The sequence below is a fragment of the Watersipora subatra genome, chromosome 4 (assembly GCF_963576615.1).
Source record: "Watersipora subatra chromosome 4, tzWatSuba1.1, whole genome shotgun sequence".
NCBI lineage: Eukaryota > Metazoa > Bryozoa > Gymnolaemata > Cheilostomatida > Watersiporidae > Watersipora > Watersipora subatra.
Genome location: NC_088711.1, coordinates 51,206,307 through 51,225,644, shown reverse-complemented (window position 1 = coordinate 51,225,644; position 19,338 = coordinate 51,206,307).

The window sequence follows — 19,338 nt, the reverse complement described above, 5'->3', positions numbered from 1 at the left end:
ATTGGTCAATTTGCTCAGAAAACTTCTTAAGAAGCATATTCATTGGGGGGTTCATATTTTAGCATTAAATTTGGAACATCTTGCAGCAATGGTGTTATGAATGACCTTGACTGTTATTTCAAATAAAAAAATCAGTCAATGTTCCCAAATCAATGGTTAAAATATTATACACACCTGTGAGAATAATTTTACCATCAAATTGGGGCATATTGTTGCAATGGTGTTGACATATTCTATGACTGACTGTGTTATTTTGTTATAATTGGTCAATGTGCTCAGAAAACTTGTTAAGAAGCATATTCATTGGGGGGTTGATATTTTAGCATTAAATTTGGAACATCTTGCAGCGATGGTGTTATGAATGATCAAGACTGTGATTTCAAACAAAACAATTAGTCAATGTCCCCAAATCAATGGTTAAAATATTATACACACCTGTGAGAATAATTTTACCATCAAATTGGGGACATATTGTTGCAATGGTGTTGACATATTCTGTGACTGACTGTGTTCTTTTGTTATAATTGGTCAATTTGCTCAGAAAACTTCTTAAGAAGCATATTCATTGGGGGGTTCATATTTTAGCATTAAATTTGGAACATCTTGCAGCAATGGTGTTATGAATGACCTTGACTGTTATTTCAAATAAAAAAATCAGTCAATGTTCCCAAATCAATGGTTAAAATATTATACACACCTGTGAGAATAATTTTACCATCAAATTGGGGCATATTGTTGCAATGGTGTTGACATTGTCTATGACTGACTGTGTTATTTTGTTATAATTGGTCAATGTGCTCAGAAAACTTCTTAAGAAGCATATTCATTGGGGGTTCATATTTTAGCATTAAATTTGGAACATCTTGCAGCAATGGTGTTATGAATGACCTTGACTGTTATTTCAAATAAAAAAATCAGTCAATGTTCCCAAATCAATGGTTAAAATATTATACACACCTGTGAGAATAATTTTACCATCAAATTGGGGACATATTGTTGCAATGGTGTTGACATATTCTATGACTGACTGTGTTATTTTGTTATAATTGGTCAATGTGCTCAGAAAACTTGTTAAGAAGCATATTCATTGGGGGGTTGATATTTTAGCATTAAATTTGGAACATCTTGCAGCGATGGTGTTATGAATGATCAAGACTGTGATTTCAAACAAAACAATTAGTCAATGTCCCCAAATCAATGGTTAAAATATTATACACACCTGTGAGAATAATTTTACCATCAAATTGGGGACATATTGTTGCAATGGTGTTGACATATTCTATGACTGACTGTGTTCTTTTGTTATAATTGGTCAATTTGATCAGAAAACTTCTTAAGAAGCATATTCATTGGGGGGTTCATATTTTAGCATTAAATTTGGAACATCTTGCAGCAATGGTGTTATGAATGACCTTGACTGTTATTTCAAATAAAAAAATCAGTCAATGTTCCCAAATCAATGGTTAAAATATTATACACACCTGTGAGAATAATTTTACCATCAAATTGGGGACATATTGTTGCAATGGTGTTGACATATTCTATGACTGACTGTGTTATTTTGTTATAATTGGTCAATGTGCTCAGAAAACTTGTTAAGAAGCATATTCATTGGGGGGTTGATATTTTAGCATTAAATTTGGAACATCTTGCAGCGATGGTGTTATGAATGATCAAGACTGTGATTTCAAACAAAACAATTAGTCAATGTCCCCAAATCAATGGTTAAAATATTATACACACCTGTGAGAATAATTTTACCATCAAATTGGGGACATATTGTTGCAATGGTGTTGACATATTCTGTGACTGACTGTGTTCTTTTGTTATAATTGGTCAATTTGCTCAGAAAACTTCTTAAGAAGCATATTCATTGGGGGGTTCATATTTTAGCATTAAATTTGGAACATCTTGCAGCAATGGTGTTATGAATGACCTTGACTGTTATTTCAAATAAAAAAATCAGTCAATGTTCCCAAATCAATGGTTAAAATATTATACACACCTGTGAGAATAATTTTACCATCAAATTGGGGCATATTGTTGCAATGGTGTTGACATTGTCTATGACTGACTGTGTTATTTTGTTATAATTGGTCAATGTGCTCAGAAAACTTCTTAAGAAGCATATTCATTGGGGGTTCATATTTTAGCATTAAATTTGGAACATCTTGCAGCAATGGTGTTATGAATGACCTTGACTGTTATTTCAAATAAAAAAATCAGTCAATGTTCCCAAATCAATGGTTAAAATATTATACACACCTGTGAGAATAATTTTACCATCAAATTGGGGACATATTGTTGCAATGGTGTTGACATATTCTATGACTGACTGTGTTATTTTGTTATAATTGGTCAATGTGCTCAGAAAACTTGTTAAGAAGCATATTCATTGGGGGGTTGATATTTTAGCATTAAATTTGGAACATCTTGCAGCGATGGTGTTATGAATGATCAAGACTGTGATTTCAAACAAAACAATTAGTCAATGTCCCCAAATCAATGGTTAAAATATTATACACACCTGTGAGAATAATTTTACCATCAAATTGGGGACATATTGTTGCAATGGTGTTGACATATTCTATGACTGACTGTGTTCTTTTGTTATAATTGGTCAATTTGATCAGAAAACTTCTTAAGAAGCATATTCATTGGGGGGTTCATATTTTAGCATTAAATTTGGAACATCTTGCAGCGATGGTGTTATGAATGACCTTGACTGTTATTTCAAATAAAAAAATCAGTCAATGTCCCCAAATTAATGGTTAAAATATCATACCCACCTGTGAGAATAATTTTACCATCAAATTGGGGACATATTGTTGCAATGGTGTTGACATATTCTATGACTGACTGTGTTCTTTTGTTATAATTGGTCAATGTGCTCAGAAAACTTCCTAAGAAGCATATTCATTGGAGGTTCATATTTTAGCATTAAATTTGGAACATCTTGCAGCGATGGTGTTATGAATGATCAAGACTGTTATTTCAAATAAAACAATCAGTCAATGTCCCCAAATTAATGATTAAAATGTTATACACACCTGTGAGAGTACTTTTACCATCAAATTGGGGACATATTGTTGCAATGGTGTTGACATATTCTATGACTGACTGTGTTCTTTTGTTATGATTGGTCAATGTGCTCAGAAAACATCTTAAAAAGCATATTCATTGGGGATTCATATTTTGGCATTAAATTTGGAACATCTTGCAGCGATGGTGTTATGAATGATCATGACTGTGATTTCAAATAAAAAAATCAGTCGATGTCCCCGAATCAATGGTTAAAATATTATACACACCTGTGAGAATAATTTTACCATCAAATTGGGGACATATTGTTGCAATGGTGTTGACATATTCTATGACTGACTGTGTTCTTTTGTTATAATTGGTCAATTTGCTCAGAAAACTTCTTAAGAAGCATATTCATTGGGGGTTCATATTTTAGCATTAAATTTGGAACATCTTGCAGCAATGGTGTTATGAATGACCTTGACTGTTATTTCAAATAAAAAATTCAGTCGATGTCCCCGAATCAATGGTTAAAATATTATACACACCTGTGAGAATAATTTTACCATCAAATTGGGGACATATTGTTGCAATGGTGTTGACATATTCTGTGACTGACTGTGTTCTTTTGTTATAATTGGTCAATTTGCTCAGAAAACTTCTTAAGAAGCATATTCATTGGGGGGTTCATATTTTAGCATTAAATTTGGAACATCTTGCAGCAATGGTGTTATGAATGACCTTGACTGTTATTTCAAATAAAAAAATCAGTCAATGTTCCCAAATCAATGGTTAAAATATTATACACACCTGTGAGAATAATTTTACCATCAAATTGGGGCATATTGTTGCAATGGTGTTGACATTGTCTATGACTGACTGTGTTATTTTGTTATAATTGGTCAATGTGCTCAGAAAACTTCTTAAGAAGCATATTCATTGGGGGTTCATTATTTAGCATTAAATTTGGAACATCTTGCAGCGATGGTGTTATGAATGACCTTGACTGTTATTTCAAATAAAAAAATCAGTCAATGTCCCCAAATTAATGGTTAAAATATCATACCCACCTGTGAGAATAATTTTACCATCAAATTGGGGACATATTGTTGCAATGGTGTTGACATATTCTATGACTGACTGTGTTCTTTTGTTATAATTGGTCAATGTGCTCAGAAAACTTCCTAAGAAGCATATTCATTGGAGGTTCATATTTTAGCATTAAATTTGGAACATCTTGCAGCGATGGTGTTATGAATGATCAAGACTGTTATTTCAAATAAAACAATCAGTCAATGTCCCCAAATTAATGATTAAAATGTTATACACACCTGTGAGAGTACTTTTACCATCAAATTGGGGACATATTGTTGCAATGGTGTTGACATATTCTATGACTGACTGTGTTCTTTTGTTATGATTGGTCAATGTGCTCAGAAAACATCTTAAAAAGCATATTCATTGGGGATTCATATTTCGGCATTAAATTTGGAACATCTTGCAGCGATGGTGTTATGAATGATCATGACTGTGATTTCAAATAAAAAAATCAGTCGATGTCCCCGAATCAATGGTTAAAATATTATACACACCTGTGAGAATAATTTTACCATCAAATTGGGGACATATTGTTGCAATGGTGTTGACATATTCTATGACTGACTGTGTTATTTTGTTATAATTGGTCAATGTGCTCAGAAAACTTCTTAAGAAGCATATTCATTGGGGGTTCATATTTTAGCATTAAATTTGGAACATCTTGCAGCAATGGTGTTATGAATGACCTTGACTGTTATTTCAAATAAAAAAATCAGTCAATGTTCCCAAATCAATGGTTAAAATATTATACACACCTGTGAGAATAATTTTACCATCAAATTGGGGACATATTGTTGCAATGGTGTTGACATATTCTATGACTGACTGTGTTATTTTGTTATAATTGGTCAATGTGCTCAGAAAACTTCTTAAGAAGCATATTCATTGGGGGTTCATATTTTAGCATTAAATTTGGAACATCTTGCAGCAATGGTGTTATGAATGACCTTGACTGTTATTTCAAATAAAAAAATCAGTCAATGTTCCCAAATCAATGGTTAAAATATTATACACACCTGTGAGAATAATTTTACCATCAAATTGGGGACATATTGTTGCAATGGTGTTGACATATTCTATGACTGACTGTGTTATTTTGTTATAATTGGTCAATGTGCTCAGAAAACTTGTTAAGAAGCATATTCATTGGGGGGTTGATATTTTAGCATTAAATTTGGAACATCTTGCAGCGATGGTGTTATGAATGATCAAGACTGTGATTTCAAACAAAACAATTAGTCAATGTCCCCAAATCAATGGTTAAAATATTATACACACCTGTGAGAATAATTTTACCATCAAATTGGGGACATATTGTTGCAATGGTGTTGACATATTCTATGACTGACTGTGTTCTTTTGTTATAATTGGTCAATTTGATCAGAAAACTTCTTAAGAAGCATATTCATTGGGGGGTTCATATTTTAGCATTAAATTTGGAACATCTTGCAGCAATGGTGTTATGAATGACCTTGACTGTTATTTCAAATAAAAAAATCAGTCAATGTTCCCAGATCAATGGTTAAAATATTATACACACCTGTGAGAATAATTTTACCATCAAATTGGGGACATATTGTTGCAATGGTGTTGACATATTCTATGACTGACTGTGTTATTTTGTTATAATTGGTCAATGTGCTCAGAAAACTTGTTAAGAAGCATATTCATTGGGGGGTTGATATTTTAGCATTAAATTTGGAACATCTTGCAGCGATGGTGTTATGAATGATCAAGACTGTGATTTCAAACAAAACAATTAGTCAATGTCCCCAAATCAATGGTTAAAATATTATACACACCTGTGAGAATAATTTTACCATCAAATTGGGGACATATTGTTGCAATGGTGTTGACATATTCTGTGACTGACTGTGTTCTTTTGTTATAATTGGTCAATTTGCTCAGAAAACTTCTTAAGAAGCATATTCATTGGGGGTTCATATTTTAGCATTAAATTTGGAACATCTTGCAGCAATGGTGTTATGAATGACCTTGACTGTTATTTCAAATAAAAAAATCAGTCAATGTTCCCAAATCAATGGTTAAAATATTATACACACCTGTGAGAATAATTTTACCATCAAATTGGGGCATATTGTTGCAATGGTGTTGACATTGTCTATGACTGACTGTGTTATTTTGTTATAATTGGTCAATGTGCTCAGAAAACTTCTTAAGAAGCATATTCATTGGGGGTTCATATTTTAGCATTAAATTTGGAACATCTTGCAGCAATGGTGTTATGAATGACCTTGACTGTTATTTCAAATAAAAAAATCAGTCAATGTTCCCAAATCAATGGTTAAAATATTATACACACCTGTGAGAATAATTTTACCATCAAATTGGGGCATATTGTTGCAATGGTGTTGACATTGTCTATGACTGACTGTGTTATTTTGTTATAATTGGTCAATGTGCTCAGAAAACTTCTTAAGAAGCATATTCATTGGGGGTTCATATTTTAGCATTAAATTTGGAACATCTTGCAGCAATGGTGTTATGAATGACCTTGACTGTTATTTCAAATAAAAAAATCAGTCAATGTTCCCAAATCAATGGTTAAAATATTATACACACCTGTGAGAATAATTTTACCATCAAATTGGGGACATATTGTTGCAATGGTGTTGACATATTCTATGACTGACTGTGTTATTTTGTTATAATTGGTCAATGTGCTCAGAAAACTTGTTAAGAAGCATATTCATTGGGGGGTTGATATTTTAGCATTAAATTTGGAACATCTTGCAGCGATGGTGTTATGAATGATCAAGACTGTGATTTCAAACAAAACAATTAGTCAATGTCCCCAAATCAATGGTTAAAATATTATACACACCTGTGAGAATAATTTTACCATCAAATTGGGGACATATTGTTGCAATGGTGTTGACATTGTCTATGACTGACTGTGTTATTTTGTTATAATTGGTCAATGTGCTCAGAAAACTTCTTAAGAAGCATATTCATTGGGGGTTCATATTTTAGCATTAAATTTGGAACATCTTGCAGCAATGGTGTTATGAATGACCTTGACTGTTATTTCAAATAAAAAAATCAGTCAATGTTCCCAAATCAATGGTTAAAATATTATACACACCTGTGAGAATAATTTTACCATCAAATTGGGGACATATTGTTGCAATGGTGTTGACATATTCTATGACTGACTGTGTTATTTTGTTATAATTGGTCAATGTGCTCAGAAAACTTGTTAAGAAGCATATTCATTGGGGGGTTGATATTTTAGCATTAAATTTGGAACATCTTGCAGCGATGGTGTTATGAATGACCTTGACTGTTATTTCAAATAAAAAAATCAGTCAATGTTCCCAAATCAATGGTTAAAATATTATACACACCTGTGAGAATAATTTTACCATCAAATTGGGGCATATTGTTGCAATGGTGTTGACATTGTCTATGACTGACTGTGTTATTTTGTTATAATTGGTCAATGTGCTCAGAAAACTTCTTAAGAAGCATATTCATTGGGGGTTCATATTTTAGCATTAAATTTGGAACATCTTGCAGCAATGGTGTTATGAATGACCTTGACTGTTATTTCAAATAAAAAAATCAGTCAATGTCCCCAAATTAATGGTTAAAATATTATACACACCTGTGAGAATAATTTTACCATCAAATTGGGGACATATTGTTGCAATGGTGTTGACATATTCTATGACTGACTGTGTTATTTTGTTATAATTGGTCAATGTGCTCAGAAAACTTGTTAAGAAGCATATTCATTGGGGGGTTGATATTTTAGCATTAAATTTGGAACATCTTGCAGCGATGGTGTTATGAATGATCAAGACTGTGATTTCAAACAAAACAATTAGTCAATGTCCCCAAATCAATGGTTAAAATATTATACACACCTGTGAGAATAATTTTACCATCAAATTGGGGACATATTGTTGCAATGGTGTTGACATATTCTGTGACTGACTGTGTTCTTTTGTTATAATTGGTCAATTTGCTCAGAAAACTTCTTAAGAAGCATATTCATTGGGGGGTTCATATTTTAGCATTAAATTTGGAACATCTTGCAGCAATGGTGTTATGAATGACCTTGACTGTTATTTCAAATAAAAAAATCAGTCAATGTTCCCAAATCAATGGTTAAAATATTATACACACCTGTGAGAATAATTTTACCATCAAATTGGGGCATATTGTTGCAATGGTGTTGACATTGTCTATGACTGACTGTGTTATTTTGTTATAATTGGTCAATGTGCTCAGAAAACTTCTTAAGAAGCATATTCATTGGGGGTTCATATTTTAGCATTAAATTTGGAACATCTTGCAGCAATGGTGTTATGAATGACCTTGACTGTTATTTCAAATAAAAAAATCAGTCAATGTTCCCAAATCAATGGTTAAAATATTATACACACCTATGAGAATAATTTTACCATCAAATTGGGGACATATTGTTGCAATGGTGTTGACATATTCTATGACTGACTGTGTTATTTTGTTATAATTGGTCAATTTGCTCAGAAAACTTCTTAAGAAGCATATTCATTGGGGGGTTGATATTTTAGCATTAAATTTGGAACATCTTGCAGCGATGGTGTTATGAATGATCAAGACTGTGATTTCAAACAAAACAATTAGTCAATGTCCCCAAATCAATGGTTAAAATATTATACACACCTGTGAGAATAATTTTACCATCAAATTGGGGACATATTGTTGCAATGGTGTTGACATTGTCTATGACTGACTGTGTTCTTTTGTTATAATTGGTCAATTTGATCAGAAAACTTCTTAAGAAGCATATTCATTGGGGGGTTCATATTTTAGCATTAAATTTGGAACATCTTGCAGCAATGGTGTTATGAATGACCTTGACTGTTATTTCAAATAAAAAAATCAGTCAATGTTCCCAAATCAATGGTTAAAATATTATACACACCTGTGAGAATAATTTTACCATCAAATTGGGGACATATTGTTGCAATGGTGTTGACATATTCTATGACTGACTGTGTTATTTTGTTATAATTGGTCAATGTGCTCAGAAAACTTGTTAAGAAGCATATTCATTGGGGGGTTGATATTTTAGCATTAAATTTGGAACATCTTGCAGCGATGGTGTTATGAATGATCAAGACTGTGATTTCAAACAAAACAATTAGTCAATGTCCCCAAATCAATGGTTAAAATATTATACACACCTGTGAGAATAATTTTACCATCAAATTGGGGACATATTGTTGCAATGGTGTTGACATATTCTGTGACTGACTGTGTTCTTTTGTTATAATTGGTCAATTTGCTCAGAAAACTTCTTAAGAAGCATATTCATTGGGGGTTCATATTTTAGCATTAAATTTGGAACATCTTGCAGCAATGGTGTTATGAATGACCTTGACTGTTATTTCAAATAAAAAAATCAGTCAATGTTCCCAAATCAATGGTTAAAATATTATACACACCTGTGAGAATAATTTTACCATCAAATTGGGGACATATTGTTGCAATGGTGTTGACATATTCTATGACTGACTGTGTTATTTTGTTATAATTGGTCAATGTGCTCAGAAAACTTGTTAAGAAGCATATTCATTGGGGGGTTGATATTTTAGCATTAAATTTGGAACATCTTGCAGCGATGGTGTTATGAATGACCTTGACTGTTATTTCAAATAAAAAAATCAGTCAATGTTCCCAAATCAATGGTTAAAATATTATACACACCTGTGAGAATAATTTTACCATCAAATTGGGGCATATTGTTGCAATGGTGTTGACATTGTCTATGACTGACTGTGTTATTTTGTTATAATTGGTCAATGTGCTCAGAAAACTTCTTAAGAAGCATATTCATTGGGGGTTCATATTTTAGCATTAAATTTGGAACATCTTGCAGCAATGGTGTTATGAATGACCTTGACTGTTATTTCAAATAAAAAAATCAGTCAATGTTCCCAAATCAATGGTTAAAATATTATACACACCTGTGAGAATAATTTTACCATCAAATTGGGGCATATTGTTGCAATGGTGTTGACATTGTCTATGACTGACTGTGTTATTTTGTTATAATTGGTCAATGTGCTCAGAAAACTTCTTAAGAAGCATATTCATTGGGGGTTCATATTTTAGCATTAAATTTGGAACATCTTGCAGCAATGGTGTTATGAATGACCTTGACTGTTATTTCAAATAAAAAAATCAGTCAATGTTCCCAAATCAATGGTTAAAATATTATACACACCTGTGAGAATAATTTTACCATCAAATTGGGGACATATTGTTGCAATGGTGTTGACATATTCTATGACTGACTGTGTTATTTTGTTATAATTGGTCAATGTGCTCAGAAAACTTGTTAAGAAGCATATTCATTGGGGGGTTGATATTTTAGCATTAAATTTGGAACATCTTGCAGCGATGGTGTTATGAATGATCAAGACTGTGATTTCAAACAAAACAATTAGTCAATGTCCCCAAATCAATGGTTAAAATATTATACACACCTGTGAGAATAATTTTACCATCAAATTGGGGACATATTGTTGCAATGGTGTTGACATTGTCTATGACTGACTGTGTTATTTTGTTATAATTGGTCAATGTGCTCAGAAAACTTCTTAAGAAGCATATTCATTGGGGGTTCATATTTTAGCATTAAATTTGGAACATCTTGCAGCAATGGTGTTATGAATGACCTTGACTGTTATTTCAAATAAAAAAATCAGTCAATGTTCCCAAATCAATGGTTAAAATATTATACACACCTGTGAGAATAATTTTACCATCAAATTGGGGACATATTGTTGCAATGGTGTTGACATATTCTATGACTGACTGTGTTATTTTGTTATAATTGGTCAATGTGCTCAGAAAACTTGTTAAGAAGCATATTCATTGGGGGGTTGATATTTTAGCATTAAATTTGGAACATCTTGCAGCGATGGTGTTATGAATGACCTTGACTGTTATTTCAAATAAAAAAATCAGTCAATGTTCCCAAATCAATGGTTAAAATATTATACACACCTGTGAGAATAATTTTACCATCAAATTGGGGCATATTGTTGCAATGGTGTTGACATTGTCTATGACTGACTGTGTTATTTTGTTATAATTGGTCAATGTGCTCAGAAAACTTCTTAAGAAGCATATTCATTGGGGGTTCATATTTTAGCATTAAATTTGGAACATCTTGCAGCAATGGTGTTATGAATGACCTTGACTGTTATTTCAAATAAAAAAATCAGTCAATGTCCCCAAATTAATGGTTAAAATATTATACACACCTGTGAGAATAATTTTACCATCAAATTGGGGACATATTGTTGCAATGGTGTTGACATATTCTATGACTGACTGTGTTATTTTGTTATAATTGGTCAATGTGCTCAGAAAACTTCCTAAGAAGCATATTCATTGGAGGTTCATATTTTAGCATTAAATTTGGAACATCTTGCAGCAATGGTGTTATGAATGACCTTGACTGTTATTTCAAATAAAAAAATCAGTCAATGTTCCCAAATCAATGGTTAAAATATTATACACACCTGTGAGAATAATTTTACCATCAAATTGGGGCATATTGTTGCAATGGTGTTGACATTGTCTATGACTGACTGTGTTATTTTGTTATAATTGGTCAATGTGCTCAGAAAACTTCTTAAGAAGCATATTCATTGGGGGTTCATATTTTAGCATTAAATTTGGAACATCTTGCAGCAATGGTGTTATGAATGACCTTGACTGTTATTTCAAATAAAAAAATCAGTCAATGTTCCCAAATCAATGGTTAAAATATTATACACACCTGTGAGAATAATTTTACCATCAAATTGGGGACATATTGTTGCAATGGTGTTGACATATTCTATGACTGACTGTGTTATTTTGTTATAATTGGTCAATGTGCTCAGAAAACTTCTTAAGAAGCATATTCATTGGGGGTTCATATTTTAGCGTTAAATTTGGAACATCTTGCAGCAATGGTGTTATGAATGACCTTGACTGTTATTTCAAATAAAAAAATCAGTCAATGTTCCCAAATCAATGGTTAAAATATTATACACACCTGTGAGAATAATTTTACCATCAAATTGGGGACATATTGTTGCAATGGTGTTGACATATTCTATGACTGACTGTGTTATTTTGTTATAATTGGTCAATGTGCTCAGAAAACTTGTTAAGAAGCATATTCATTGGGGGGTTGATATTTTAGCATTAAATTTGGAACATCTTGCAGCGATGGTGTTATGAATGATCAAGACTGTGATTTCAAACAAAACAATTAGTCAATGTCCCCAAATCAATGGTTAAAATATTATACACACCTGTGAGAATAATTTTACCATCAAATTGGGGACATATTGTTGCAATGGTGTTGACATATTCTGTGACTGACTGTGTTCTTTTGTTATAATTGGTCAATTTGCTCAGAAAACTTCTTAAGAAGCATATTCATTGGGGGGTTCATATTTTAGCATTAAATTTGGAACATCTTGCAGCAATGGTGTTATGAATGACCTTGACTGTTATTTCAAATAAAAAAATCAGTCAATGTTCCCAAATCAATGGTTAAAATATTATACACACCTGTGAGAATAATTTTACCATCAAATTGGGGCATATTGTTGCAATGGTGTTGACATTGTCTATGACTGACTGTGTTATTTTGTTATAATTGGTCAATGTGCTCAGAAAACTTCTTAAGAAGCATATTCATTGGGGGTTCATATTTTAGCATTAAATTTGGAACATCTTGCAGCAATGGTGTTATGAATGACCTTGACTGTTATTTCAAATAAAAAAATCAGTCAATGTTCCCAAATCAATGGTTAAAATATTATACACACCTGTGAGAATAATTTTACCATCAAATTGGGGACATATTGTTGCAATGGTGTTGACATATTCTATGACTGACTGTGTTATTTTGTTATAATTGGTCAATTTGCTCAGAAAACTTCTTAAGAAGCATATTCATTGGGGGGTTGATATTTTAGCATTAAATTTGGAACATCTTGCAGCGATGGTGTTATGAATGATCAAGACTGTGATTTCAAACAAAACAATTAGTCAATGTCCCCAAATCAATGGTTAAAATATTATACACACCTGTGAGAATAATTTTACCATCAAATTGGGGACATATTGTTGCAATGGTGTTGACATATTCTATGACTGACTGTGTTCTTTTGTTATAATTGGTCAATTTGATCAGAAAACTTCTTAAGAAGCATATTCATTGGGGGGTTCATATTTTAGCATTAAATTTGGAACATCTTGCAGCAATGGTGTTATGAATGACCTTGACTGTTATTTCAAATAAAAAAATCAGTCAATGTTCCCAAATCAATGGTTAAAATATTATACACACCTGTGAGAATAATTTTACCATCAAATTGGGGACATATTGTTGCAATGGTGTTGACATATTCTATGACTGACTGTGTTATTTTGTTATAATTGGTCAATGTGCTCAGAAAACTTGTTAAGAAGCATATTCATTGGGGGGTTGATATTTTAGCATTAAATTTGGAACATCTTGCAGCGATGGTGTTATGAATGATCAAGACTGTGATTTCAAACAAAACAATTAGTCAATGTCCCCAAATCAATGGTTAAAATATTATACACACCTGTGAGAATAATTTTACCATCAAATTGGGGACATATTGTTGCAATGGTGTTGACATATTCTGTGACTGACTGTGTTCTTTTGTTATAATTGGTCAATTTGCTCAGAAAACTTCTTAAGAAGCATATTCATTGGGGGGTTCATATTTTAGCATTAAATTTGGAACATCTTGCAGCAATGGTGTTATGAATGACCTTGACTGTTATTTCAAATAAAAAAATCAGTCAATGTTCCCAAATCAATGGTTAAAATATTATACACACCTGTGAGAATAATTTTACCATCAAATTGGGGCATATTGTTGCAATGGTGTTGACATTGTCTATGACTGACTGTGTTATTTTGTTATAATTGGTCAATGTGCTCAGAAAACTTCTTAAGAAGCATATTCATTGGGGGTTCATATTTTAGCATTAAATTTGGAACATCTTGCAGCAATGGTGTTATGAATGACCTTGACTGTTATTTCAAATAAAAAAATCAGTCAATGTTCCCAAATCAATGGTTAAAATATTATACACACCTGTGAGAATAATTTTACCATCAAATTGGGGACATATTGTTGCAATGGTGTTGACATATTCTATGACTGACTGTGTTATTTTGTTATAATTGGTCAATGTGCTCAGAAAACTTGTTAAGAAGCATATTCATTGGGGGGTTGATATTTTAGCATTAAATTTGGAACATCTTGCAGCGATGGTGTTATGAATGACCTTGACTGTTATTTCAAATAAAAAAATCAGTCAATGTTCCCAAATCAATGGTTAAAATATTATACACACCTGTGAGAATAATTTTACCATCAAATTGGGGCATATTGTTGCAATGGTGTTGACATTGTCTATGACTGACTGTGTTATTTTGTTATAATTGGTCAATGTGCTCAGAAAACTTCTTAAGAAGCATATTCATTGGGGGTTCATATTTTAGCATTAAATTTGGAACATCTTGCAGCAATGGTGTTATGAATGACCTTGACTGTTATTTCAAATAAAAAAATCAGTCAATGTCCCCAAATTAATGGTTAAAATATTATACACACCTGTGAGAATAATTTTACCATCAAATTGGGGACATATTGTTGCAATGGTGTTGACATATTCTATGACTGACTGTGTTATTTTGTTATAATTGGTCAATGTGCTCAGAAAACTTCCTAAGAAGCATATTCATTGGAGGTTCATATTTTAGCATTAAATTTGGAACATCTTGCAGCAATGGTGTTATGAATGACCTTGACTGTTATTTCAAATAAAAAAATCAGTCGATGTTCCCAAATCAATGGTTAAAATATTATACACACCTGTGAGAATAATTTTACCATCAAATTGGGGCATATTGTTGCAATGGTGTTGACATTGTCTATGACTGACTGTGTTATTTTGTTATAATTGGTCAATGTGCTCAGAAAACTTCTTAAGAAGCATATTCATTGGGGGTTCATATTTTAGCATTAAATTTGGAACATCTTGCAGCAATGGTGTTATGAATGACCTTGACTGTTATTTCAAATAAAAAAATCAGTCAATGTTCCCAAATCAATGGTTAAAATATTATACACACCTGTGAGAATAATTTTACCATCAAATTGGGGACATATTGTTGCAATGGTGTTGACATATTCTATGACTGACTGTGTTATTTTGTTATAATTGGTCAATGTGCTCAGAAAACTTGTTAAGAAGCATATTCATTGGGGGGTTGATATTTTAGCATTAAATTTGGAACATCTTGCAGCGATGGTGTTATGAATGATCAAGACTGTGATTTCAAACAAAACAATTAGTCAATGTCCCCAAATCAATGGTTAAAATATTATACACACCTGTGAGAATAATTTTACCATCAAATTGGGGACATATTGTTGCAATGGTGTTGACATATTCTGTGACTGACTGTGTTCTTTTGTTATAATTGGTCAATTTGCTCAGAAAACTTCTTAAGAAGCATATTCATTGGGGGGTTCATATTTTAGCATTAAATTTGGAACATCTTGCAGCAATGGTGTTATGAATGACCTTGACTGTTATTTCAAATAAAAAAATCAGTCAATGTTCCCAAATCAATGGTTAAAATATTATACACACCTGTGAGAATAATTTTACCATCAAATTGGGGCATATTGTTGCAATGGTGTTGACATTGTCTATGACTGACTGTGTTATTTTGTTATAATTGGTCAATGTGCTCAGAAAACTTCTTAAGAAGCATATTCATTGGGGGTTCATATTTTAGCATTAAATTTGGAACATCTTGCAGCAATGGTGTTATGAATGACCTTGACTGTTATTTCAAATAAAAAAATCAGTCAATGTTCCCAAATCAATGGTTAAAATATTATACACACCTGTGAGAATAATTTTACCATCAAATTGGGGACATATTGTTGCAATGGTGTTGACATATTCTATGACTGACTGTGTTATTTTGTTATAATTGGTCAATGTGCTCAGAAAACTTGTTAAGAAGCATATTCATTGGGGGGTTGATATTTTAGCATTAAATTTGGAACATCTTGCAGCGATGGTGTTATGAATGACCTTGACTGTTATTTCAAATAAAAAAATCAGTCAATGTTCCCAAATCAATGGTTAAAATATTATACACACCTGTGAGAATAATTTTACCATCAAATTGGGGCATATTGTTGCAATGGTGTTGACATTGTCTATGACTGACTGTGTTATTTTGTTATAATTGGTCAATGTGCTCAGAAAACTTCTTAAGAAGCATATTCATTGGGGGTTCATATTTTAGCATTAAATTTGGAACATCTTGCAGCAATGGTGTTATGAATGACCTTGACTGTTATTTCAAATAAAAAAATCAGTCAATGTCCCCAAATTAATGGTTAAAATATTATACACACCTGTGAGAATAATTTTACCATCAAATTGGGGACATATTGTTGCAATGGTGTTGACATATTCTATGACTGACTGTGTTATTTTGTTATAATTGGTCAATGTGCTCAGAAAACTTCCTAAGAAGCATATTCATTGGAGGTTCATATTTTAGCATTAAATTTGGAACATCTTGCAGCAATGGTGTTATGAATGACCTTGACTGTTATTTCAAATAAAAAAATCAGTCAATGTTCCCAAATCAATGGTTAAAATATTATACACACCTGTGAGAATAATTTTACCATCAAATTGGGGCATATTGTTGCAATGGTGTTGACATTGTCTATGACTGACTGTGTTATTTTGTTATAATTGGTCAATGTGCTCAGAAAACTTCTTAAGAAGCATATTCATTGGGGGTTCATATTTTAGCATTAAATTTGGAACATCTTGCAGCAATGGTGTTATGAATGACCTTGACTGTTATTTCAAATAAAAAAATCAGTCAATGTTCCCAAATCAATGGTTAAAATATTATACACACCTGTGAGAATAATTTTACCATCAAATTGGGGACATATTGTTGCAATGGTGTTGACATATTCTATGACTGACTGTGTTATTTTGTTATAATTGGTCAATGTGCTCAGAAAACTTGTTAAGAAGCATATTCATTGGGGGGTTGATATTTTAGCATTAAATTTGGAACATCTTGCAGCGATGGTGTTATGAATGATCAAGACTGTGATTTCAAACAAAACAATTAGTCAATGTCCCCAAATCAATGGTTAAAATATTATACACACCTGTGAGAATAATTTTACCATCAAATTGGGGACATATTGTTGCAATGGTGTTGACATATTCTGTGACTGACTGTGTTCTTTTGTTATAATTGGTCAATTTGCTCAGAAAACTTCTTAAGAAGCATATTCATTGGGGGGTTCATATTTTAGCATTAAATTTGGAACATCTTGCAGCGATGGTGTTATGAATGACCTTGACTGTTATTTCAAATAAAAAAATCAGTCAATGTTCCCAAATCAATGGTTAAAATATTATACACACCTGTGAGAATAATTTTACCATCAAATTGGGGCATATTGTTGCAATGGTGTTGACATTGTCTATGACTGACTGTGTTATTTTGTTATAATTGGTCAATGTGCTCAGAAAACTTCTTAAGAAGCATATTCATTGGGGGTTCATATTTTAGCATTAAATTTGGAACATCTTGCAGCAATGGTGTTATGAATGACCTTGACTGTTATTTCAAATAAAAAAATCAGTCAATGTTCCCAAATCAATGGTTAAAATATTATACACACCTGTGAGAATAATTTTACCATCAAATTGGGGACATATTGTTGCAATGGTGTTGACATATTCTATGACTGACTGTGTTATTTTGTTATAATTGGTCAATTTGCTCAGAAAACTTCTTAAGAAGCATATTCATTGGGGGGTTGATATTTTAGCATTAAATTTGGAACATCTTGCAGCGATGGTGTTATGAATGATCAAGACTGTGATTTCAAACAAAACAATTAGTCAATGTCCCCAAATCAATGGTTAAAATATTATACACACCTGTGAGAATAATTTTACCATCAAATTGGGGACATATTGTTGCAATGGTGTTGACATATTCTATGACTGACTGTGTTCTTTTGTTATAATTGGTCAATTTGATCAGAAAACTTCTTAAGAAGCATATTCATTGGGGGGTTCATATTTTAGCATTAAATTTGGAACATCTTGCAGCAATGGTGTTATGAATGACCTTGACTGTTATTTCAAATAAAAAAATCAGTCAATGTTCCCAAATCAATGGTTAAAATATTATACACACCTGTGAGAATAATTTTACCATCAAATTGGGGACATATTGTTGCAATGGTGTTGACATATTCTATGACTGACTGTGTTATTTTGTTATAATTGGTCAATGTGCTCAGAAAACTTGTTAAGAAGCATATTCATTGGGGGGTTGATATTTTAGCATTAAATTTGGAACATCTTGCAGCGATGGTGTTATGAATGATCAAGACTGTGATTTCAAACAAAACAATTAGTCAATGTCCCCAAATCAATGGTTAAAATATTATACACACCTGTGAGAATAATTTTACCATCAAATTGGGGACATATTGTTGCAATGGTGTTGACATATTCTGTGACTGACTGTGTTCTTTTGTTATAATTGGTCAATTTGCTCAGAAAACTTCTTAAGAAGCATATTCATTGGGGGGTTCATATTTTAGCATTAAATTTGGAACATCTTGCAGCAATGGTGTTATGAATGACCTTGACTGTTATTTCAAATAAAAAAATCAGTCAATGTTCCCAAATCAATGGTTAAAATATTATACACACCTGTGAGAATAATTTTACCATCAAATTGGGGCATATTGTTGCAATGGTGTTGACATTGTCTATGACTGACTGTGTTATTTTGTTATAATTGGTCAATGTGCTCAGAAAACTTCTTAAGAAGCATATTCATTGGGGGTTCATATTTTAGCATTAAATTTGGAACATCTTGCAGCAATGGTGTTATGAATGACCTTGACTGTTATTTCAAATAAAAAAATCAGTCAATGTTCCCAAATCAATGGTTAAAATATTATACACACCTGTGAGAATAATTTTACCATCAAATTGGGGACATATTGTTGCAATGGTGTTGACATATTCTATGACTGACTGTGTTATTTTGTTATAATTGGT